Genomic DNA, 27,358 nt, shown 5'->3' with positions numbered 1-27,358 from the left:
TATTACAGTGTCCCTTGGCAACATATCACATTATTATATGGATTCCTGCAGCAGTGAGAACCTCAGTGTAAGATTTGCTAACAGTTGCAGATTAATGAGGAAAATTGTATTCTAGGAACATTGGCAGACATGGATTTCAGTGTCTCAAGGAAAAAAGTTGCATAAGACATAAAATCAATTACTTTTTCTATCAAAAGAACATTTCACAAGTATTTGGCTAAAGGATAAGGATTGTGCAAGGCCTGATTTAAATTTATTTGTGGCATGAGAAACAAGGATTACCTTCTCTCTTTTTTTTTTTTTTTTCTTGCTGAATAAACTCTTTAAACATTCCTTTGTGCCTCATGTAACTACGAAAGGAAAGAAGCAGCAGTTATGTCTTTGCAAAACCAGGAGAATAATATTAAGGAACACTTTTGAAAGATTAGAACTTTAACAAAACCAGAATTTCAAAAAAATCAGCCAGCTTCTCTTCAATTAAACCCTTAGTATGTAATTGATAGAACAATGATTCTCTAATGGGAAGTCACAGCTTTTAAAGTGGACTTTGCTCAATCAAATTTCTAATGAAGAAAGGAATTCAATCATCATGTTTAGGAATTTTAATGTCTTAGAACAAATTAGCATTTGCGAATCCTAGCAATGGGAACTTAATGGTCTTCTGAAAACCAATCTTGTTTTTTCTTCCAAGGCTACTGATGTTTTAAAAAAGGCATCTCTTATATTACAAAAATCTCAACTGCTCTAGAGACTTTGTCACTTCAACAAATGAAATTTCAGAGGAAGGAATATATATAATATATATATGTAAATAGTAAACAACAAGGAGAATCCTATTGAAAATACTGAAACAAAACTAGTGTCAGAATGGCATTTTAGTTCAAGAATAAAAACAATGCCTAGTGGCCTCAGTGACCTTCAAATAAAACTCAATGAAGCCTAGATGCCTCTCCAAAGGATGAGGACAGGTACCTCCATTCAAAATGAAATCCTTCAGTGCTCTGGCCTGGCTGATACCAAACTCTGAGACTCAAAGGTTTTAATAATAATGGCATATGGGTACAGTTTGGATACAGTCAGCCCAAAATGAGTAGGATTCACCCAGATGTTGAATTGGTTTGCTGATGGAATTTTTAATCTGTTCTGAATCATTGATGAAATTCATGATGCATGGTAAAATTATTAATAACTGGGTAAAAGTTACCCCTAAAAAGGGTAGTGTTACTCCTGTCTTAGGACAGACCAGAGAGAGAATTTGGGATGAATGTATCTGTTCCTGGAGAGATTATAGAACAAGCCCCTGGTAATTCAATGTCAACATGGGTGAGCAAGTGTTAAGGACAAGTTATTGTCAATCCACCAGAGATAAATCATATTTGATCAGCTTGATAACCTTCTGTGATGAAGTGACCATATGTGAAAACAGATGGAAAATATCTGTTTGTGGTAGGTACACAGATGTATCATAACTTTACTTCAATATGGCCTTTGACACCACCTCCCATAGCATTCTCATATGGAAGTTAAATAGTTAAGGGATGGATGGGTACCCTGTTGGAGGTGTTGAAAAGTGGCTGAAGCTATTGTGCTGAGAAGACAGCCATTTGACATCCATGTTGTGGCTAGTCAGGAGTGCTGCATCCCAGAAGTCGATGATGATCCCAAAACCTGATGCTGTTCAGTATCTTCATATTTGGGATGAGGAGTCCGAGTACATCCTCAGCAATGTTGTGGATTTTACTGAAACAAGGAGATAAAACAATATGCCAATCAATATAGCTTCAATTCAGACTCTATTGAGAACTTGAGGACCATGACAACAGAAAATACAAGAAGTTTAAGTCAGAAAAAGGCAAGGTTTTCATACTGACCTGTAAAAGTGGGCTGCTGTTCTGTCCCAGCTTTCACCTCTCGCTGTTGCCAGAGAGGTTCCCAGAGAGGTACCTGACTGTCAGGGCTGGCGGTGGGACAGATCCTGTCCCTGCAGTCCCCAGCCACCTTGCTGCCCCCAGCCCATGCTGTAGCCTGACTTTTGCACCCCAGATGGGGTAAGACCACACAGCAGCCCAAGGGTGCAAATCATGGAGGGGCAGCTGGAAACCAGCCCTGGCTGAGCTGCTGGTATGTAACCTGCCAGTACAGGACACTGCAACTGGTTTCTCTACTGCTGCTACGTTTGTCACAGAATTTCTAATCATGCTCCTACCAAAATTATATATCAAAACTCAGCCAAATTAATGACAGACTTAGTGTATTGGTTTAAAAACTATTTCAGAAAAAAATTTCCAGGAGGCTACCATGGAAAGTCAATTCATTATTACTTCTTTGTATTTATTCATCTTTTCTTGTCATAACTTGATTTTCATGGACTTGACTTCCCTTTCACATTTTATACCCTCTCATGCACTTTTTTCCTGATGATGCCCCAAAGTCTGAGATTGTTTTTGAGGTGATGCACAGTCTTGCCTGCCTATATCTAAATCTGTTATATAATAAATATTTAGGGTCTCTGTAAGTTTATAACAAGTTCTAAAATTCACAACTCTCATATTCTTCATATATATCTCTATCTATATCTATATCTATCCACTTATATATGTGTTTATATTTATATATCTACTTATATATAGAAAGGTCTGCTGGAATGACCATGCTGGTGAGTGAAACAAAATCATCTACCTAACAGATCTGTGTGCCAAGGCAAGTCACTCAGCCACAGACAAAAGGTGATGGGCAGAACTTTCCCATGTGCTGCTCAAAAAAGAGCCCTTTTCTTTTATTATTATTGTGGAAAACAATTGAGAATTCCCAGCCAGCAGGCAGTGCAGCTGGCCCAGCCCTGGCAGCAGCTGCTTGTCTGCAGGCTGTGGCAGAGCCCAGGTGAGGTTTGGTGTGTGAGCTGCTGCAGGCTGAGCGTGGACGTGGTGCTGCCTTGCAGGTCAGTGGCCACAGTCAGGGTGGGCCAGCTGAGAGCCCCCAGAGACAGGAGCACCGAGGGCAGGCTGCATCACCAAATGGGCACGAAGAGACAAATATTCTGCTTTTATTACTCTAAGATGAAAGTTTTGCCTACCTGCAAGAGGTGAAAGACTCTTGTTTTCACACATGTACTGGTATTACGGGCTGTTAGGGGTTTCTTTCATGATTTATGAGTAACAGATGTTACTAAATGGAAACACTACAAGACAAGCTAGAAAATTCTTAGAATGCCCCTTTTCTCGTTTCACTTTCATTTCAGTGACTGGTTCTTAAAAGCTAACCACAGCATATGCAGTGGCTTTGCTGTTCTGGGACATGATGAGAAGAAAGTGATGTTGAAGGGAACAGTTAAAGCATTTTGAAAGTCATTTACTTCCACAAAACTGTGGGAGAATTTTGATTTTTGGCAACTGATGCAAAGAATTCTGTTACTTTTATGTATTTTATTTCAGGATTAACCTTTCTCTGATTTTTCACATGCTGCTAAGAGATCTTTACATAGAAAGGAGAGGGGCAAGCCAGCCTATGACTGTGAAACAAATACTTCTTAGTATTTGGAGGAGGGATTGCCAGAGTCAGGACATTTTAAACTTTTATCATTCTGCTTATTAAAGTCTGCAGACTAGCTAGATTATTAATTGCCAGGTGCTACTCATCTCTAGTCTTGGTTCTCCTGTTATCAAATCTGAGAGCAGGAGATACTTGCAGCTTACAAACCTAAAATAGCTCAAAAGTGTTGGTAAAGATACACTTGCTCTGAGGTACATAAAGTGCTCTTTGTCAATTTTACTCTGCAGTGTTAACTGACATACTGCATGTGCTGCTTGACAGTCCTGTTAAAACTTGGTTTAAAAGTAACTAAAAGACTGAGAATTTGGCTGTGTTTTATATGGGCCACTTCAGCTTTCACAACATAAAAAAAGGAGGCTTCCAGAGGTGCCAGATCAGACCTCTTCACAAAAGAGGCAAAGCTGATAAATGCATCGTTTCCAGTTTAATTTAATATTCCTTTACTCTCTTTACTGGTGACAGGCCTGGAATGCTGAGGACTGGAAGAACAAATAAGTTTGGATCAGAGCAGTGGAAATAAAGATGTTCACAGGGTAATATCTGAGCTGCCAATCAGTGCAGTATGAATAGGAATAACTGTAAACAAGTCTGAATTATTGTATATTTTCTGTACTGCTCTTGAGGGAATTGTTGTTCCATTATACTCATCTTGTGTTCTGCAGTTGTCTTTATTGTGAATAAGCCTAAGCACTTTGGATCTGTTTTTATATTTCACAGTAACAGCTAAATACAGATTTTGTACTGAAATATTTAAATCTTAATCTCATTGACATCAAGGGAGAAATTTCATCGATCATGATGGGGCCATGGCTTCACCCAGCTCACTCTGATCTCTTGCTGATCTCTGCTCCCTCATATCCCGTGACAGAATGCATTGAAATGGTTCAAAACGCACAAGGAGGGTTTCAGACTGGACATTAGGACACATTTCTTTACCATGAGGGTGATCAAACACTGGGACAGGTTCCACAGAGAGGTAGTTGATGCCCCAAGCCTCTCAGTATTTAAGAGGTATTTGGACAATGTCCTTACTAACATGCTTTAACATTGGTCAGCCCTGAATTGTTCAGGCAGTTGGACTAGATGATCACTGTAAGTCACTTCCAAGTAGTCTGCTCTATAACAGGAAATATCCAAAAAGTTCCCTGTGGATTACATAAATTTGGATTGTTCACTTTACCACATTTTGTTTGCCACCAGTCCTCACTGACTCTCAGATACACAGCTGAATGTTTCACAGTCTGGGAATGGGTGATCTGGGACATACATCATGGACATATGATTTATTATGAAGAGCAGCAGTACACTGTCATGTACTGCAAGCTTACTCAAAACAGCATGTTTCTGGTAATTTATTTTATCTTTTAATCAGTTGAACTATCTTATGCTAAAGATGAAAGCACAAAGTTCTCTTATTGTTTGAGTTGCATTACTGCAGGTAACATGAATCAGATACAGCATGATGTGGCCTGAAATGATATAATGCAGCATTCCCAAGCACAGGAAAAGCTGAATGTTTTTTCAGGTGCCAGGCATATTTTCAGACAGCAAGTTTTACAGCCAGTGTTTTTCAGAACAAATAGAAAACACAAGACAGCTCCTTGTGGGTTGTGAAATGTTATCAGTTTCAGAAAGAGGCTGTGGATATTTCTACTGTACTGCAATCTGAAGCACACACATTTTGAAATACCTGTACTATCTATGGTTGCTGAAAAGAAAATGCTTCCCTGTTCAAAAAAAAAAAAAAATAAAGACAATAGTATAAGACCATATGAAAAGACCCCTATGTGAATAGCTGGGAAAAGTAAAGAAGGAGGTGGGAAGTAGTAGACCTCATTGTCTGCAAGAAGTGAAAAAGGCAGGAGTCAAAGATGACATGATTCTTTTGTGTGGTCAAAGAGGTTACCCTTAGACTGAGTTCAGGGAGTATCTAGTAGCTCTCTGGATATGCTTCCTAAAGCAAGGCCTATTAAACTGGTAAATACTCCTGAGAAAAGATGGAGATGCCCCTTAATACTCAGGTCATTTAAAACTAGATTGCAAGCTGCAGGGAAAAAATTTAAACTGACAGGGGAGAGTAACATGCAACCTAATACTCAACTTTTCATCTCTATTTACTCTGATTCTGTGACTTCACATTTCAGGGGACTCGAAACAAAATACCAGTCTCTCACATTGAAGACACTGGAGATTTCTGTGTGCCTTGTTTGCCATTGTTCTGACTGTGTTGTTTCATTAGAGGTGTACTGACTCTGTGACCAGATGTGAATTCAGGTTAAAACACCACAAAAATATTTTTAAAAGGTTGGCAAAGGGGAAAGAAACATCACCTACACACATCAGAATCCTCTTTTAAGTACTAGCTAAAGTTTGGAGCATGGGATGGGGCTGGGGAGTTCTCAGACTGATTGTGCACTATAGCCCACTTCCCGTTTCCATTGAAGTCAAAGGCAAAACTCTCATTGATCCCATAGGAGCACATACTATACTTTCCCACTCCATAGCTCTAATATTTTAATGGATTTAAACATTTTTGCTTTAAAAAAAATCACACTTATGCTGACAGTTTAGACACCAAATTTCTTGAAGCTTGATGTAATTTGAAATAAGCCAGATGTGAAAACCTCTACAAACAAGATTTATAATGGAAACAAAATTTTGACCTTAATGTTGACAACTCTTGTGATATCACTAATATCAATAAAGGGAAGAAAAGGGATTTTTTTGTCACTCTGTGGAGACAAACCCATACAGCTACTCCCATCTGAAAAACAACTCCCACTAGGACTTCAAAAACTACTGGTCACAGCCTCTGATACATGAGGATTCATTATGTTTCTTGTGGTTCTCCCAAAGTTATTTCTATAGAAGTTTGTGGGTTCAGAGGTCACACTGTACATCATGCACAGCATATGGGGGAGCTTTCAGAAGCACAGGTACAGTTTGAAGGATTATGTCCTGTTGTGTTATGTGACTCTGACTGTATGTAAGGAAAGCCATGTGAACCTCCCTATAAAGCAGCCTTACAAAGACCAAAGACATTTGTGTTTCAAGTAACTCACAAAAAGCACAAGTTTTCTTCCAAATTTCATTTCATGAAATTCCTGGCCCAAGACAAACCTCTCTCTGGACAAGAAGAGATGAATACAGCTCTTTCTTATTCTTAAGAAAGCTACTAGACAGACCAGAGACCAAAGTCAGTTAGACTTGTCACCCTTGGGATAAGAGTCCCATCCTGTGCTCCTCCTATTTAATGGGCCAAGTTTTTACCACTGGTGTTCAAATGTTACTCTTGACAATCCTAATAAAGTGCAGACCTTTTAGAGACTTTGAGCAAATCTTCCCACATCTCAGAAGCGACCTTTCTTTCCTCTTGTCTTTCTTTGATTCAGAAAGTACCTGAGTGAAGGTAAATAGCGCCAAATAAATGTATTGCTCTTGTAAGAAGCATGCTCATTGGATTATTCTTTTATATTTTACTCCTGTGATGTCAATAGCCCTCTTGTTTCAGAAAATACAGCTTTCTGTAATACCTTCCTTTGCAACATAAACCATTTAGGGAAGTGGAATGGGAGGTGCAGATTTCTTCTCCATGGGATTCAGTGACAAGATGCATCAGAATTATTCAAAACTGCATCAGAGGAGATTCAAACTGGACATTAGGAAGCATTTCTTTACCTAAAGGTGTCAAAACACTGGAACAGGCTTCCTAGAGTGATGGGTGACGCCCCAAGCCTGTCAGTGATTAAAAGGTACTTGAACAACACCTTCCTAATAGTCTTTAACTTTTGGTCAACCCTGCATTGGTCAGGCAGTTGGACTAGATTATCATGGCAGTTCCCTTCCAACTGAAATATTCTACTGTGTTCTAGTCTGCTTTATGCTGTGCTGTTCTGTTCTGGTCTGTTGCACACAGATGATTATAGTAGTAAGTATGCACAAGAACAAAGAGCAGTACTCATCAGGAGTTGGCGAAATTACACAGCATTCTGAAATCAAGACTTTCTTTCTCTGGGCACAGCTTTGCCTGCAGAAATTAGGCTCTGTCAATTAATTCCTTATGTGCATAATAATTATTGAATAATAATAATAGTATGATTATGAAATGTTTATACACAAGATAAACACGTAGGCAAATAGCAGGAAACTGTCAGTCAGAGGACACTCTAAAAGCTCCATTGATAAAGAAAGGATGTCTGACATTATCAAAGCTCTGAAAGGGTTAGATAATTATCTCCTACGGCATTGTAATGACATTTGAACAATTAAGTCCTTGCATCTTCTTGTAGATGACAGATAGACTGAGTAGTAGAATAATTAAAGCTGAACAAATGTTTTTGAAGTGAAATTTTGTTGCAGCAAATGTCTTCCAGAATTTATCTGTTTTAACAACACTTTTGAACATTCAAGTCCTTCTGAGTATTCCAGGCAGCAAACAGGAGAAATATTAAGATTAATCCTCACATTGCATTAGTTCAGATGCTGGGATGCCAAAGAGAGAGCTTCAAACTCTTAGTCCAACTCAGACAGTAAAATATTTATCCCAGATCACAGGAGAGAGTAAAACACATGCATAGGGAAGTCCAAAGAATCCTGTCATATAACAGCATTTCTGGTTTTGACTCAAAAACTGGTATTTCTCCACAATTTTATTTGAAAGATTTTCCAAAGTCCTGGGGATTTTTTTTTTCCAAAATAGAATCAAAATGTTAAACTTTGAATTACTGGAAAACTGTGCTTCCTCCAGATATCTTTGCATGCAATGTATCTCGACTATTTTTTTACTATGGCGTTATTAATGTCCCCCATTATCCAGTGTAAAATTCTATTGCTTTAATTTCATTATCCAAGTTTGATTCCAGTCTAGAAGGAGACTGGAGATGTGAAACAGTCATCATTGCAACTTTCGACTAACTCCTACAAAGATATGGTAAGCAGGACTCCCCATGTTAAAAGGTACACATAGATTTGCAGGCCCTTAAATGGCCATTGTTTCCCATCATTATCTCCGCTCATGAAGGCATGTGTTCTTCACACAGACTGTCTCTGAAATGCTGAACTGATTGGAGATGGCTGCATTGGCAGTGTTTGCTTGCAGGGATTCATTCATTGTCCCTGCAGACAGCCTGATGCACTTTACTGTGGCAGCTCTAAGTGGCAGCAACTGGGAATCTGCCACAGCCAATTCCTAGCCCAGGTCTGATTTAAAAAAACTTAAAGCAGAAGATTCGCCAATATGTTCCATTCTCTTTTCCCTCCTATCCTTCAGTTGGTTTTGGATTTTTTTTTTTGTATTAAAGTATTAAACACTTTCATGAGTGACTATAATGAGATCTTGTGTTTCCAAAATGGGCAGTTCTGTCAAGTGTGTCTCAATCTGTTAAAAACTTAAAGGATCATTTAAATTTTTTTCCTAGTAGGAACCAGAAATTGATTAAATTTAATTGACTAAATTAAATTAACAACTACACTCCTGAAAAATACTATGTTTTTCATGTGCTCTTTTCTTTCCTCACTTCCTTGTCTTCAGGCCTTTCTAAATATTTCTAAATCTTTGCAGAGAACTGTAATGAAAGCAGCATATTTTGGACATGCTGGCACCATTTAATCAATCACATTGCAAAGACCCTGAAACATAGACCCAACATCTGTTCTAAGAACACAAGATCCATGGATGCCTTAATCTGTCACTACATCATAGCTCAGAGATCACTGACTTTGGCTATAGTGCTCTGAAAATAATGTGCATCTCAGCATGGTCTGGATGGAGCAAATGGGATAATTACAAGCTCATGATCTTGTCTCCATTGCATCACCAGGCACAGCCACTCTATCCTCCCCTTCTTCCTCACATCTGCAAGGACCCCTCTTTTGATAAAGTATTGCTGAGTATGAATATATATACAACTCTCATATAATTTTGTAAGATCATTTATTACTGATTTATTTTCTATGTTATTTAAAAGGCAAATGATAAACAAACAAACTGAGCTATCAGCTCCATTTTCAAGTAATACTGCAATTTATGTAGATTGCAAAAATACTGAGAAAGGTAAGTATACTGATTTAGAACAGGAAAGAATAGCAGTTTTTATCAACTAATAAATTAAAAAGGAATGAAATAATGCATGCTTCAGAGAGAAAAAAGTATAAAAGAGAATGGACAAGAAATAATCAGCTATGAAGAAAAAGGACCCTTTTCCCCATAAACTGATTGTCAGATCTTAAAAGTCCACAAATGATATGTAGTGTTTTAGAATTATGTTTTAATAAAACATTTAATATTCTATGTCAAAAAATCTAGCTTGGCATATTTATCCACACCAATACGAATTAATACAGATATAAACTTAGATTTAGAACCAGCTAAAGGAGGAAATAAAGGATTTTAAAACAGTAGTAATACCACATTGGAAGAGACAGCACATAAGATAATTGGCAATTGGCCCTATGGGATGTCTCCATCTGGAAGTTGTAGTATAGGGAGTGTGGACGAAATTCTGAGACAGCACTGAATTGGAAGGCATCAGTACTAGATGGAAAGTGAAGGAATAGGAGCAGGATTATTTTTATTTGAAGAACTGTAAATCCCAGGGGAAAATTTATTAATTTCATGCTATGTAGAAAAAATAAGAAATCTAGGAAAATTATTGCAGCATATCAGTATTTTGACAGCAACAAAGACATGATCCTACAAAATACTATGCAGTGTTTCTGAAGCTGAATGAATGACTAAAAGAAAAATCAGTTTTTGTATAATAGTTGTGAAGAGGTACCAAAGATGGGGTAGACCTTCTTTACACTGCTAGGATGCAGCAAATCATCTGGAACTTAATGGCAACTAAAGGCTGCTGAAAAGAAAAATAGACATAACTTGCATCTACATTAAAATATTAGGTCTAAATTGATTTATCTTGGGGAGGGAACAAATAGGGATGAGGTCTAGTACCAGTCCACATGCAGTTGACAAGTAAGGGCATGGACAGTAAGAAAGGAACTGATTAGGGAGTCAGAAAATGAAATTAAGAATGGATGATTTAAGGTCAAAATTTTCTCACAGGGAAGCATGTTATTCTGAAAAGGAGTCAAAGACATAGCAAATTGAAGGCTTTAAACATGACTGGGTAGAACACTAAGACTGTGACTTCATGCTTTAACTCAGGCCTCCACATGCATATTTAGCTGAAAAAAAACATTTTCACATTTTTGTGCCTGTTAAAGGCTGCTTGGGCTTCAGTCCAGCCCTGGAAACCTCACTGTGGTCTCCCACCTACAGCTGATTCTTCCTTCCCTTCTCCCTTCCACCTTTATCCTTAAGGAAAGGACATCAGTATTTCTACACCAGAAAATGCTGTTATTGTCCTCTGGTCTCAACTCTTGAATCTCTGTGACTTGGGCAGCAGAAGGTGTGTCTGGACAAAATCCTTCCCGGTGATTGTTCCATGCAGCCAAGTCTGCCTCAACTAAACACACACAGCCACAGCCTCATCATTCTCCATTCTCTAGATTGTTTTAAATGGTACACTTATTTGTGCAACATTAAAAACATTTGTGCAACCATTTTTATGTCAGAGTTGTTTTTATGGGTTATAAGGAAAATTTATCTGTTCATTCATTGCATGTTTTTCATATAATAAAGTGAACTAAATTATAAACAAGTCCATCATTTCCACAAAGGTTCTCCAAAGTACTTTATCGTATTGAAGTTTGAAGAGGGGTTTAAAAGCTGAACAAAGTTTGGTGGGTTTTATCTCTGTCAATTGATGTTGGTATCCCATTTACCATATCATTTCATACCCATCACCAAGGTATTATTTCTGCCTTAAGCAATACACATCAGCCACTATCTTTTCATAAAAAGTTCATGCTTACAAAAACTTCCTAGATGATCTTTCAGCATCTTATGTAAAAGCACCAAATATTTGTTTTTAAATAAACAAGTTATTAATTTGGATTACAATTATGTGTTTTAAAATACATACATTTCAGGTACTCTTTACTTAAAATTTGTTGATTTCTGACTTATTTCTTGTAGGCAAACATAATCAATCATTCACACTGTGCATAGCCAAAAATGACTGAGGTTTGCAATGAGATATTGGAAATTTTTACGTTTTCTAAAGTAATATTTATTTTTAATATCCTGAACAACATGTATTTCAAGTGTTAGAAATAAAGTGCCTGGGATATATATAGTAGAAAGAGTTGAATTTCAGGCAAAGGTGACTGGAACAGATGAGTGAAAATAGTGTAGAGGAATTAAGTGCTGAGAGCTGCAGTAATGTGATGCTTCAGGTTTTTCTTCTGTACACATGTCTTGTAAAGTCCACAAAGCCTGTGCTGGGCTAGAGCAGTCTTGTTTTCAGGCTCATGCTCTCAGGCCCTTGTTCTAACCCCAGGTAAAGGGGAAGTCAGGAATAGTTTTCTTGGTTCCTTGTGCTCAAGCATGCATATGCATACACACAAAATGGAGTCAGATTCAGGATTAAGATGAGATCAAAAAGCAATTAAAATGACTGATGGATTAGCAGAGAAAGAATTTTAACAGATTTAACTTTGTTTGTCTCACCAATGATAAAAAGCATGAAAAAACCTAAAAGGGAAAAAAATAAAGTTATTTGCCTACAAAAGACTAATGTTGCATTCCTTGATTTTTTTGTCAAAAAACACATTTTGGGACCACACTTCACCTGTTGCTTTTTTTAGTCTTCTCCTTGCTGAGCCTGAAGAGGCACAGGCTGGCTTTGGGAGGCATCCTGTGTCCTGATTGAACAGCATCTGCTTTTCTATTGCACTTTCTGGAGACCCTCTTCACTACTTACTGACAAGATTTAATCCACCTTGAATACGATTTGTGTCCTCTAAGTGGTTATTGTTGTTGTTCTAACCTTTTCCTGAAATAGCAAAGCTCATCTGCTGCTTGAAGTTTTTCTTTTTCCTTTTCCTACATAATGCTTATAAAGATGCTGCAGATTGACAGTGTCCAATTCCAAGCCTCCTGTTTCTCCCCAGTATGGATAAATCACACTGAAATGCCATATGTCTGGGAAATACCTTACTACAGGAATATATTTACTTCAGAGTAAGTCTAGAAGTACTTGACAAGTGCTAAAAATAATGTGAGCTATGGAATATCGTGGACTCACCTTTGCTATTAAATCCTGCACAGCCTACAGTCTTCAAAATGTGTCCTGCCTATGTAAGCCTTGCCAGGAGTGAACAGCTCTTACTAGAGGAGTAATTATAGACAGAAGTGTGGGTATGCCTCAGTTCATGGGCAATGGAAAATAATCAAAGATCTCCTCTCGCAAAAAGCCATGTGCATTGCAAACTACACAAAACTTCTGAAGTGCTGAAGACATTAATGTCACCACCAGCCGGGTGTGTATGTTAGCCCGATAAAAAGCGCACGATTGCCTGCAGCCCATGAAGTGAACAGTGCTGTGAATTTGGCAGGTCCCTCTGTGCTGCTGACAAGGATCACAGCCACTGTCTCCCAGAGCAGCTCCCACTGAGCAGTGACATCCTGAAGGGGATTTGAGCCCAGCCCACCCAGCTCTGCACAGCTGGAGGCTGAGGGCTTTGCTCACCCATCCAGGTGCCCAAGTGTCCAACAGATCCACGGTCTCTCAGTAATCTAGCATAGGTCTGACTGTTCTCCAACAACTCTGCTATGAACCATTCATTCCCAAAAACATCCACTTTCAACCTTAGCCAGAAATCCAGAGTTGGCACCTTAGTTAATTTTCTTCAGTCAATCTTAGAGAGTTATGTGCTACTTTAAATCACAGGCCTCAAAGAAACCTCTTTCCACCAAATGGCTGAAGAAGCAGTGTCTTCCTTTGCAAGAGGATGCTTGGATCAAGATAAGAGGAGGAGTAAAACAGCGATCATCTAGCACTGTGAAAAGAACACTTAGTAGAAAACAACACCTTAACCTTCCAGAAATAAATATTAATTTTTATAAGCTTGGTTTGCTGAAAACAAAATATTTGAACACTGAAATTCTAGATAAATCACCAATAAAACCCACATCAATTTTCCCTCCAAGTAGAAAATAACTGAATTTAATCTATAAAATCATAGACTTAGTGCCCAATTTAACATAAATCTATAATAAAAAGCATATTCTCATATACTTGTTCTCAGTGTCTATGGCTTTCAAATAGCTCCACTGTTTCATGTTTCCATGAAAGTGATAAAAGTAATTGCTGTTTTTCCTCCTTATTAGAGATAAGACTCAGAGTCTTCAAGAACAGATCATGTCTATACAGCCCAGCCTTAAAGTATTTAACCTTTTTCTTGGAGATAAGAGATAATGCAGCTTTTTTTTAAAATCTTACATTTTATTTCCAGTGGGCCTGTAAGGATGCCGTATGATAGCCCAAGATTAATAATATAATTCCTTACCTTTTGTACCTTGCCTCTACAGAAGACTTGAATCTTCCTGGTCATCTCTTGAAAGTGACCAAGTATATACAGAAGAGCTTTTCCTAAGGAAAAATCTGTTGTACATGGACTAATGAGGTGTGAAATCACTTTATATGCAGAAACTTTTTTCCCTGATGGCCCTGAGTGATTTAAGTTTACAGGATTTTTATAAGGAGAAGAACTGTTATTCACAAGCATCTCAACATGTGCATTTCAAGAAACTGGAAAACAGTAGCTTTTTAACTTTCTCATTAACAAAATATTTATTATAGATACCTTTTTAATTCCTGCACAGTTGTGGATTTGAAAGACTTGGATATGAAATGTTGAGTGTATATTCCTGTACAGCATCCACTGAAGCATGAGATTCATCAAGTAGATTTTTTTCCCTTGTAGAGGGAGTACAGCTTAAAAAACTTTTTCTTTTTTTTTCAGACACAAGTTTTGAGTTTTGTACATCTAACAGAGCATTTATGTCATATCATATATTCATACAGAAAATATATATCACATGGGAAAATAAAACAGTTTGTCTTCAAGAACCTTCTATTTATTGTTTATACCTAAATGGTTTTCGAACTACCATTTAACATTTTGTTACATTGTCATACACTCCACAATGACCAAAATGCTGAAAAGAGACCTGAGGCACCAGTTGCCTGAAACAATACATGCATGGCTTCAAACCCAGCCTCTAAGTATACAGTTTCTCAAAATGTACTTTAGAAAGTAACATGAAGACCTTCAGCCTGCAACTGCAAGAGGAAATACTTTTCTCATCCCAGAAACACTGAGGTTTCATAAATGCTTTTCACTTTCCACTGGGAAGAGCACAAGAAACTTGCAATAGCATCAGGGAAAAAGACAAAAAGCCACTTATCCCAGTGTTCTTTTCATTTGCCTCTGAATGGGTGGTGGCTTCAGACCCAGGGTTCAGACTGTGATAGTTTGGTGCAGGGCGAATCTGCACAGGGGAAAACCCCAACTTCATCTTGAGCACTTGCTGTCACAGCCAGTGTTTTTTCCCAGAAAATTCACTGGTATCTCTGCATCAAGATCTTGAAGGAAAAAGAGTTTGCTTCAAACTCTTCAAACAAAATCCAGCTGTACTCCCACTCCCTCTTCACAAAGTAATCAATATCAAGTGCTGTAGTCACAGCATTACTGGGGCTAAGGGTCAGCAAGACAATTCAGACACTGCTGAGCCCTCTGTGGGACCCAGTGCCTGCACGAGAAGAGGCAGTGCAGCAGTCTGTACACATCTTTGCACCCTCCAAAGAAAAATAAAGCCCAGCTGACTATTCTGGCTTATATCCCTGGCTGCCAGTGTTTCAAAAGTGTTTTCCTCAAGGGTTTTTTGAGTTTTCCCACACTGAGAGAAAAGGATAAAATTTTCTATCTGGATAACTTATTTCTCTAAAAAGTATAACTAACAAGCAAATAAAGTACATATTTGTGTATTTGTGCTGTGCTTGTGTGAATGTGCCCAAGAGAAGCAAAATGGATACTTGGCTCGTTTGAATTGGAATTAGCAAGTCGGGCAGCAGGTAGGATCATTTGCATTTCCTGTGTGCTCACAGTAACTGCCTAGAGAAAGATAAACTGATGGATTGTTTTCATTTGTTTTATCTTTTGTCCTGTAAGAACTACTGTAGGGACAACAATTTATATAAATTAAATACCTGAATTTTTCTAGGTGGCTGACACTTCCAGTAGGAAGTACTCTTCTCAATGGAGAGCATTTTCTGTATTTTTTCTTGTATGTCTTCATGTTTATTTTCTGCATTAGGCAGAAGATAAAAGAAGTTCTAATGTTCCTGGCTCACCAGTCATATTTAAAATTTACCCCAACATTAAGCTCATCTACTACATAGCCATGTTCATTTAAGACTTTTTCTCATCTGTTTAAGGCATTTTAAACCATACCCAGACATTTTCAAAAAAGGAAAATGAACTCAGGAATAATATGAAATAAGTTGTGGCAAAGAGAATGTTCTTCCTACCTTCCTCTCATTCCTGAAATTTTATCCTGTTCCTTAATCTTCACAATCTTTTCCAGCTTATATTAACATACTTACATTTTAGAAAGGTATTATATGACAATGACATTCCTAGAAAAGTTTTCTGGCTTCCTACAGAATAGATTACTGTTGTAACCTTGTATTTTTAAACCAGGATAACAAAGGAGTACAGTACCAAAAAAAAAAAAAAAAAAAAAAAAAAAAAAAAAAAAAAAAAGAAAATCCCCTCTTGAAAACAATTTTTAAAAACTAAGCTGATATTGCTCACACAGTAAAATTTGCATAAGAGCAATTATCATGTTTTTAGAGCTTGCATTGAAGTAAGAGAAGCAACTAAAGGTTTTAGGTAATTATGAATCTTCATACAAACAGCCTAAAATACTTTTAACTTCAAAGCTTGAAGAAACTCCGGAATGTAGACTTTAAGATGTGGATGAGTCAGCTCTGATGCCAGCTGAAAACCAGAATTTCCAAGCATTTCAAGCTCAGAGCCAAGCAGAAAAGAGGCAAGCATGATCTGGAAATTGAGATTTTATTTGATCTGCATGGTTAAAAATCTAGTTTGAGCAAAGTCATTTTGCATTGCTTTGGATATTGATGCAGAGTCCGTCTTTGAGCAGGGATGATTCTGATTCCTAGTCTGGCTGCTGGAAGAGTGTTCTTTTCATATGAAAATGTGTCATTTCACAATGCAATGAGGAACCTGCATGCTTGTTTGTAGAGGCACTGCCACTGTAGTTAAGGGAATTGGCTCACCAGATCCAGAGTTTGGAACAGCAGTGAAGAAGGTTGCAATCCAAGTATCTTATTGTAATCGTGTCCAATGTCACCTGAAAACTGTTGCAGAAAATTCCCAAATATCTGAGAGATCAGAGATTATCAGCCAAATGCACCACAAGCCCCAGAGCGGGACTCTGCAGAGCAAACAGAGGATGTGATGGGTCTTACCTGAGCAGGAGGCCTGACCTGGTACAGGTAGACTCTGCTAAGTCTTAGCAGGATCTGATTCATCTTACAGAGATCAATTCAGGGCTAACCCATGACAAAAATGTTTTTCAGTTGACTTTTTCATTTTCAACCGCAAACAACTTTTTATTTTTTCCCTGTTTTATACAAAGTTGAATGCCCTGTGGACACAGCAATTTCATTAACTCTTAATAAATAGAACTGAGTATTTTCCAAAAAGCTCTAGCCAATGAATTTATGTCCATTTGATGTAACTTGTTCAAGATGGAATTTTTTCCTTTCCACTTCATCAACAGACACATCCTCGTCTTTTTTTTTTTAAGAACTTGCCATCTGCTTTTAATTAACAAAAGCAAATAGTGGTTGATAGACAAATACTATATCTGGTAGTAGTACCAAAAAGTCAGTTTACAGGTGTTTTGAAAACTAAAAATGCAGGAAAAAAAATTCCCCAACTGGGAGAAAGTCCTTTGTAACACAATTTGTCTGACTTTAGACTTCCAATGGACCTATAGGTTTCTTTTCATTTTTAAATCTGAAAACAGGATTCAACTTCTCCCCTTGAAGTAAACAGACTACTTGGACCAAAAATAAATACAAAACCCCTAAACTAAGATTAAAACTATTAAAAGAAAATGCTGAATGGAGACAGGGAGCTATGGAAAAGAGCCATGACCCACAATGCAACACATCAAGGAATTTTACAGGAAAAGTAGTAGAATAGCAAAGCAGCATAAGTTTTACGATTTTCTCAGTGATATGAAAAACTGTTAGCTGGAATTTATCTGTCAGCGCAGAATACACATAATCTTAAAAATATATGTATACTGCAGTTCTCAAAGGAAAAATAAATTCTAATTGGTTAATCAGCAAAGAAATTGAAAAAGCTATAGAAAACCCTCCTTGTATGTTATACACAAGAGAGGGATTTACCACAGCAGTATAATTACAGTGCATATCTTAGCACCACATAATTACAGCATGTATGGGAGAACTGTATCCATATATGTTGGCTGTACACTTTTTGGGGGGAAATTAGAGAAAAATGTGTCAGTGCTCTTTAGCAACAGAGCAGCTGTGGGCTTTGAACAGCACTCTTTTTCTTCATGTCAATTTCTACCCATCTGATCAATTATTCTCTACAGAGAGATACAAGTCTTTAATTTGTTTCTACATTGCTAATAAGAGATTTACCAAAAAGGTAAGAAGTTCCAGTATGTTCAAGGAAAAGGTAAGGAATTTTGGAATTTGGAGACTATCCTCTTTGCAGAGTTTTCCTTCACAGATGGACAAAATATTAAGCCTTTCATGATAAACTTCAAGACTGTGAAATATGGTTTTGGTTTGCACTTGCATAAAACAAAGCCTGTAAGACACATTTCCAAGCAGTGCCTTTGTATATAAATTAGCATTTTAAAACTTTTATCTTTCCAGAAAAAAAAAAAAGTTGGACTTAAAGATCTACCAATGTTGAAATTCTTTTAGACTGATACATTATTCAATGTGTTTTGGATTCAATAGCAGAGCTTTTTTAAATTAAAAAAAAAAAAGCTATTTTAAAATTAAAAACATTCTAACTATGTTCTGATAAACTCATCCTTCCCAAGACTTTTCCATCAATAATTAGGCTAAAGTAAAGAGACACAGCCTCTCCTCTGTACAGAGATTTAGGTTTTGATTCATTGGAACCAGACATGGTATTTTACTGTAAAACATTTTTGCTTTGATGAACATTTTGTCATGACATGCCAACAGAGGGGAAACGTCTGTTTTGAGAGGGGCAAGATAAGAAATCTTACTGTGTAAATTATATGAAAATGTACCTTTGAATAATTGGACTACCTCCATGATTTTCATCTGTAAAGAATAAATTCTGCTCTGTTCCACCTAAAAAAAATGTTAGTCCAAATACAACCTTAACAAATTCAATGGCAACATGTAAGTGTAACTGAAAAGCTCTATTAAAAAGTGATTTGTACTGACAATTAAAAGTAATTACATAAAACCTTGTTAACATTCCTGTCAAAACTACTTCTTTAATCTACAGATAATCAATAAGCTGTTTTATACAGATTTAGGTGTTAAAATATCAAAAGCATTTCTAAAACTTCCAGAAAATAATTCCGTTAGAATTCAGAAGGATTCTAAAAATCTTCAAATTATATAATCTTAAGGTTTCAAAAGTTTCTATGAATCCAACCCCATCTCTGCAGAACTTCAGTGTATATGGCTAATTTAAGAAATCAATATAAAAACGGATCTGCAAATAAAACTGTTGTTAGCTGGCACTCTCCCAACATCATTTTTTTTTTCCTTATACCTCTAGTTCACTAAAATTAAGACAAAATTATTCCTGCTAAATATTAGACAAGTGAAAAACAGCCCCAGATTCAGTGGGATGAAATACGTCAGTAAAATTCACCATGTATACAGTTCATAAAAAATTTATGTCTCAGGGACTAATCTTAAAAGCTGAAGCAAAATCTTTTGAACATATGCAATAGCTGTGGGTGGTGAAATACAGTGGTCCTGAATTATGCAAATTTGTCTTGCAAGGTCTGGGGGGATAATGCAATAATTCAAGGCATCTGTTACTTCTGTTCACCTCCAATTAATGACACTTTTTTGTAGCTCTCATCCAAATTTGGATCTGTTTCCTGCTGGCAAGCCAAACCCATTTCCTTGCCAACAGTGCAAATACCCTCAACCCCTGTGCTGGGAATGGAAGTGCCATGTGCTCTTCATTTTGTCCTGGGCTGCAATAACCCAAGGATCATATTAAATCTAGATAATTCTGACTCCTTGAGGACATACATTATTCATCCTGACTCCTACCCAGCATGACTTTGAAGTATCCTTGACTTTTATGACTTTAGAGTATCCTTTACTTTTTCATCTCAATACTTCTTGTAGGATGGAGGTCTGTGAGGGTTTAGGACTAAATCAGCTGCTGAAACCACAAGGAGGAAGTTTCACCCAGACCAAACTGGGTTTTTTCCACCTCTATCCAAAGCTGATCAAGATCAGACAATAGATTTCCTGCATTTTGGATCATTCTATGATGATGTGGATCACTGTGACAGTTCCCACTATAAATCCCATAGACATTTTCCCTCCTATACCCAACACAAGAAAGAGCAGAGTTGAACATATGCTCTGAATAATCCAGTTCCAGTTCTCACACTCCTATATCATATACCAGTAGCAGTAAGAGCAGCAAAATATGCATGTTCTATCTATGAACACCATGACATCATGGTAAAATAACAAAGCAAGCAGGAAGGTTAAAATAAACTCTTCTTTAGTAAGCTTGAGTTCATTCAAAAACTTATTATATTCACTGTAGTGTACAAAAGTCTCCTCTGTGGACATTTATATTGTTGTATTTCAAAAACAGCATATTCCCTAAATTGGCCAGTCACACAGAAAGGCAATGCAGTTTCCTTTAAATCCCAACAGTCTTAAATACATTCATATGATGCCTGTGAAGCATCATTGCAACTTGCCAGTTCAGAGCAAATCCCTCTCTTTGAACACCTTGTTGTGATGAGAGCTGCCTGCCAAGAAAGCTCTCAACATATGGATTGAAGCTCTGAAGAATGTCTTTCCTGACTTAGAGATGTCTTTGACACCACTTTCACAGTAAGACTTGTAAATCCTTCTGTAATTTTGGGGAAGGATAAGAGATGTGTCTGCAAATGCACCTGATCAAAATATAAGCCATTCCAGAGGTATTTCCTAATCACCCCTTCACATTTCCCAAAAGATAAAGAAAGTGTATTTCACTGATGCCTACTTTCTGCCTTAAAGGGTCAGCCAGACTGCCCTAAAGTATGCTACATTAAAAAAAGCAGTATCTGCATAAATAGCAGGATATATCAGGCGTTGTACAGATACTTCTGAAAGCAAATTAACAGCTAGGCTTTTGTAATGACTGATTTTCTTTATCAACCATATGGCAGCAAGTCTTAGCCCCTTTCTGTTCTGTAGGGTCTTTCAAATGGGTACTTTAATTCTAGGGTAGAGACTGTGTACAGTCACGGTAAAAATGTTATTACAATTTTTTTATTTTTAATCTTTGAGCACTCTAGTTAAGTCTCTGTGTGGAAGATAAGATTGCAGAAGTACAACAATAATTGCTCATGTAACAGAAGTTTTCTCCTGAACTCTTAAGTGACCCAAGGCTGGCTTTGGGCAAACCTTAAATGGTGTATCTAAACAATGAGTTTCCCCCTTGGGCTTGCAAATCAAGCTGGAAATCTTGAGAATTGTCTATCTCACAATAATTCCAGCACTTCCTGCTCCAAGACTGATATACCACAAAAAGGGCCTTCTTTGTAGCCTATTTATTTCTATATCATTTTAGCTGCAAATGGAAATGCAGTGCACAGAAAACTGAAAAAGAATCTCAAGCCCTTTGAAAGGATATAATATTTCCAGAAATCATTTTTAAACAGATGTTTTTCACCAGTAAAGTTGGTGGGTGAAGATGTCAAAATGTGTTTTCCTAAAATATGATGTTTTGCCAAAACTGAAATATTTTGTTAAATTGCATCACTTTTGATAGTATTTGATAGAATCTTGTCTGAAGTCCAGATTACATTGTTTTTCCAAGAACAATTAAAGAGATAACAAAAATTGTGCATTTGATGAAAAATTTTAATTCAGGTGTTGAATGCAGAAAAAACTAAAAATACAAATATCCTTGGGGGGCAGAAAATGTTTATCTTCCAATCCATTCTGTTTTAGTTTGTAAGGGAGTAGCCAGAATGAAATATTATATTGTATCATCTTGAGATTAATTTTATACAACTTTCTGATACATAAGATTGTCATTAGCACAGAAACAAAAAACCTTTTTCTTGGTATGTCCAAGTGCAATTTTGGGTTTGTTGCTTCTTTTTCTTGTAAAATTGAAATATTTTGTAGAACCACTAAAGCTGTTTATAAAATGCTTAAGGCCACAAAGTTGTAATTACTCCAGGTTAAGAGGCAATATTGTAGCCAGCAAGTTATGACACTAATTCATTGTGAGTAAGCAAAAATGCATTAATTTAACCACATGTTTAAAACTTTCCTCGTTGTTGTCTGAGAGAGAGTGCTGTGATACCAAGGAAGGAATCTTCCTGTACAAAAATATAAACATCAATTTAATGTTAGTATTGTATATCTGGCAAAAATGCAACAAAAGATTGCCAAGGGATTCTACATTCTCCTCTTCCATGATGTAAAGCCCATGTGGAGAAGACATTTTTCTGACAGCCTCAAAAGTGAACTCTATTCACTTGGGTTCTGTCAATTACCAAAACTACATTCCATAGTCTCTTGGACAGGTTATTCACAACTGAAATGCAAAAAGAGGTGAAGAGTTTGTATTTGTAAGGCTCATCTTGTTTAAAAGTGACCCTTAAAACACTGATGAAGGCAAGATGGTTTTTCTTTTGAGTTTTCTGGTACCTGCTCAGTATCAGCAAGTATTAAACTTTTCAGATAACCTTACAATATTCCATCTTCCTACCAACTGTGTAATATAGACAAAGACATATACAGAGAAAAAAGGAGTAAAAGGAGACCCATGTATATTTTACTGAGATTGTACTATTTGTTGCTGAAAAACAAAACCAGCTCTAATTTTAAACAAATATTCAAATCTGCATGGTGATTCACCCATTCCTAACTCAGATAAAAAATAATGGTATTTCTTCCAAATTAGTTAAAAACTAATAAGGGGACTATCAACAATTACACTAATAGCAATAGGAGCAATAAAAAATTAAGATTGAAAAAAATAATTTAATCAAAGTATTTCTCCAAACAGAATATTTTTTTGGCATTTAGCCTATAAATGAAATTCTTATTCGAGGTACCAGTTCTTGGTCTTAGTGACTCTAAACTAAGCTGCATTATTTAAAAAAAATATATTTATCATTAATTTGTGATAAAGTAACATTTGCTTTCTATCAGAAATTTTGCATTAGAAGTTATATACTATTTTTTCTCTAATGAATATTTACTATTTTCAGTGTTCATCTGTACATGAATAACTACTTTTATGAATCAATTAAAATGTTAAACAAATATCACTCTGTAGCTCTCATCAAAATAAAAATGTTTAAAGCTTTGAACTTAACCAAATATATTTCTTGTTGTGGAGAGGCGTGCAGTCAAAATTTAGGTAATGTTATGTGTGTCAGCAAAGTATCTGTCACATAATACTCAGTTATATTTTAACATAAATGATCATTCTTGAGCTATGTAAAAAAACTATATTCTGCAAATAATCAGGAAAATATTTCAATTTGTCTTTTTAAATATAAAATTTCTTCTTCAATAGCACTTTTTCTATCTTATTTTCCATTCTGCATACTATTCCAGCTCACTGAAAGATGATAGCGCAAGATGAAGCGCAAGATAAATATAAATAAGCAATATTCTACTAGATTAATTTTTCTTACCTCAGGCTTTATCTCACATTCTCTAAAATACACTATCATTATTTCAACCAAAATTGTCTCCAGTAATGCAGACACTTAAGGTCAAAATCTAAGAAACCTTGACATTTGAGACTACCTAAACATTGTTGAGGCAATGCACAAAATCCAAAATAAATGAAAGAAAGAGATGCTATTTTTAAAGAAGTGTTATTTTCAAGAACCCAGCATCTGTACATGTAGAATTTGCTCCTGCCACAAAGACATCCTGATTCCCATCTAAGAACATGAGGGTTGATGAATTTATCAAAATGACACCATAAACAAATAAAGATGGGTATAATTATCTGAATCTGCCTTAAGAATTACAGTAATCTTTGATACCATAAGGTTATAACATCCACAGACAATATGTATCATTTTTCCTTTGAAAGAGTCCTAGTATATCAAATTCAGAGAGTGTTGTGAAGCTGTGCATTTTTATCCCAAGGCAAAGTAACATATGCAGGAAAAAAGAGACTGTTCCACCTTTTATCACATATCAGTGTTTTCTCGGTGGATGTTGCTGATTCAAAGCAGTAAAAATTGAAAAAAAAAGAATTCTCTACTGTTTTCCCTACTGTATCTTCTTTTTACTGATAGTGCTAATTAACACAGGAAGAATTTTAGTACTTTTCATAACTGTTGGCTCCTTATGTTTTTCTTCAAACAGGTAGCAATACTATAAATAACATCATGTTTGATTAGCATGCCTTTAAAAAATAGCTTTTTCAGATAGCAAAGAGAGAAAATTTAGCATCAAATAACAGACACAAATATTCACCTAAAGAATAGTTGTCCTACCTGAAACTGACAATGCTTTGAACTGTCTTTCTTCATGCCAATCCTCAGATCCTATGTTGAGAAGTCAGTTCTGGAAAATATATCTATCTAGGGGAAGAAAAATTAAAAAAAAAAAGATCACAACTTGAATTTCCCCATGCCAGGGAAATGTATAGGCCTAATGTAAAAGCTTTGTTCCAGACTCAGTGTGGTTTCTGGGGATAAATTAATATTTTGAAAATTGAATTTAAATGCTATCCTAGATTATGTCTCATATGTTCTGTATTTCTTAGGGCTGGAGCTCTGAGGAGGCAAATCAAATCCCAAAAGACGTCTGAAAAATTTTAGCAATTGTCAAATGAGAAAAGCAGAGGATATGTAAGATGAGGCAGATTATATTTCTATATTATTTCATTATTAATGAATTTTCAGCACAGTGACACATTACAGCAAATGTCAGTAACATTTTCTTTCCTTGTTAAGACAAACATCAGGGAGACAGGGTCAGTGTGTTTAATTATTTGTCTAATTGTCTACTTTTAATGTTCCACTATATCCAAACAAGCAACAGTTTTCAAATATTAAAACATATGTGAGTGTTATATGAATTAACAGGAATTTTAAAAAAAATTGAAAGTTACTCTATTTTCTGGATCATTTATTCCTGTTTGCAATCACAAGTAATTGCAGTTGATAATTCCCTGTAAAATTGATTCTGGCTCTATCTTGAAAGCATTTATATTTCTTGCCTCCCCTGCTCCTGAAGAAAGATTGTTACACAACCTTTTTCTGATGCTTAGGGACATTTTTCCCATTTCCTTCTTATATTTATCCATATGCTAATTTTCACATGTTCCTGCTTTGTCTTTTAGTTAAAAAGCACATTAGATTTGTGGATACATCTTCTGTCTCAATTTATTATTTTATATCATAGCAAAATTTTCTTCTTTCTTTCTTCACCATACCAATAATGCCAGCTCTGTGACATGAATAATTTTCACTATAAAACTTCTACCCACTGTGTTCAGGTCAATAAATGAAATATTTAAAATTATTTATCTCAAGTTAGTCCTTAAAGAGCTCAACCAATGTCCCTGTTCAGCACAATACCCTGAAGTCTGCTTTTTGGCAAGACAGAACACAAAGTATTAATATTATACTATTTTTCACTTTCCTTGGATTTATTAATGACTTTAGATTATATCCTAAAGTCTATTTTCTGCAATTTTACTAAGTGTTGATTAAATTAGAAAAGATGACCACTACTGTAAAATACTTTCCCTTCAAATCACTTTTCCTGAAGCAAATAAAAAGAATGTACTAAGAAACAAAGCCTATTTAGGGTCTATACTCAGTTATGACCAGAAGCAGAAGAGCTAGAAATTTTAAAAGTAATCATCCTCCTGAAAGCCTTTGCAGCCCAACTCTGGAGACCCCAGAGGACAGATAAACATCTGAACTTTTAGACACTTGTTCACAGCTTACCTAAATTCCAAGTCTTTTGGGGTCACCCATCATTATGAATTTCCTTATTTTTATGTTTGCCAGACCCTTTTAACCTTAAATTTTCAGAGCTTCATACAATTTAATTGCTCAACTCCCACAAAATCCAAAGGTTGTGTGATTAAATTCCACTTAACTCTGAAAAGATGGAGTTCACTATTACTTAATGTATAACCCTGTCTAAAAAATGTCATTAACATATACAATTTACTAGGGGAAACTCTAGTATCCCCTTAAGGTGAAGCTGCTCTAGTCTTGCTCTGTCTATGTAAGTGTCAATTTTTACCTATTTATGACTGCATATTAAAAAAAAAACCAAACAAACCAGAAAACTCCCCACAAAACCAACCTTCAGTTTGGTCAAAACTCCCAAACTTTATGAAGAGCAACTTTTGTAAAATACCAAAATTTGCCAAGTTCTTCTATTTTTGTTAACTTAATGTGTTATTTAAAAACATAAATTTTAAAAGAAAGCAGTATATACTTATATGCATTTTTTATGTGTTTTATTGTTTTAATGTCTTAGACATTAATAAATGGATCTACCAATTATGTCACACTTAGCAGTATTTTTCATGTTTAAAACAAATTTTTGATCACTTTTCATGTAAAACCAGCTGTGTCTACACATACAGACTGGGCAAATGAGGCACCCATTTAAGATAATTTTGCAACTGAATGCCTGCAATTAGGAACATAAAATCCTCACAAAGGGCCTAACTTCCTTAATTTTCAGTACCAAATTTCCATCATCTCATTCAACACTAATGACCAAGTAAAAAAAATCTTCACAGCAGTGTCTATTGTTTGATATTTAAACACTCTTTCCAGCTGAGAGCTGAGATGATCACTCTTCAGGTCTTACCTACAGATATGCTCTTTTACAAAAGAGCAAGAGGAATTCAGAGCTGCTCCATTAATATGCCTATTTATTACACTATTCTTTCTTGTGTGGACACATCAATTTCTCTCTTCTATTTTTTTATCTTTATCCAGAAATACTTGTGGAAGACGGGATGGCATATAGCAGTTTACATTTTCTCAATAAGCAACACTGGTATGAATTTCTCATAAATAAATAAAAGCTTTTTTTAGGTATGTCTCTTAGAAGGCTCAACCTATCCAGCTACCGAAGTGCTATCAAAAGTGGTATATTTGTCAAAAGGAAAATACTGAGCTCTGATGAATTGAAAATCACTATGGAAGGCTGCAGTGGCCACAGTCCTGCAGAGACTTGCACTTATTCTGGGCTTTGTGTGTTGGGATTAGTGCCTTCAAAATCGATGTGATTAATAAATGCAGTGCCTCATGGTGTGTGTTTGAACAGGAATGTATTTATTGCAGGCTTGCCTCAATGAAACAGAAACTTTCTGAAAGTTTCAGGTTTCTCTAAGGAGAACTTCAGAAACTGCAAACAGACTAAACTGAAGAAATAAAATAAATCTGAAGGGCTTTTCCAGTAACTGCAGGAATGGAAGAGTGTCAATTTTAAAAGGTAGAATTTAATAAAAAGAAGAGCATTAGCTGAAAAAAACTCTTAAAATACATTTGCATTAAAAAATAATTACAAGAAGTTCTGTGAAGTCTGATTTTTGGGTACATGGAGAATTCAACTTATGGAATTAAATCTAAAAT

The 27,358-nt window shown here is 36.1% G+C and overlaps 1 long non-coding RNA gene across 1 annotated transcript in view; it reads right to left on the bottom strand.

Annotated features, from left to right (window-relative positions):
• Positions 1–16,592: 16,592 nt before the first annotated feature.
• Positions 16,593–27,358, bottom strand: part of LOC132080923 (uncharacterized) — a 32,754-nt gene continuing 21,988 nt past the window's right edge. Inside the window, exons 3-6 of the long non-coding RNA XR_009419622.1 lie at positions 24,242–24,328; positions 18,791–18,854; positions 16,950–17,128; positions 16,593–16,838 (exon numbers count right to left, since the gene is read on the bottom strand). This is a non-coding gene — a long non-coding RNA (uncharacterized LOC132080923). The remainder of the gene's footprint in view (positions 16,839–16,949; positions 17,129–18,790; positions 18,855–24,241; positions 24,329–27,358) is intronic.

Source organism: Ammospiza nelsoni, chromosome 1, assembly GCF_027579445.1.
Source record: "Ammospiza nelsoni isolate bAmmNel1 chromosome 1, bAmmNel1.pri, whole genome shotgun sequence".
Classification (NCBI taxonomy): domain Eukaryota; kingdom Metazoa; phylum Chordata; class Aves; order Passeriformes; family Passerellidae; genus Ammospiza; species Ammospiza nelsoni.
The sequence above is the reverse complement of the archived record's forward strand: the minus strand, read 5'-3'. Positions and strand labels throughout refer to the sequence as shown.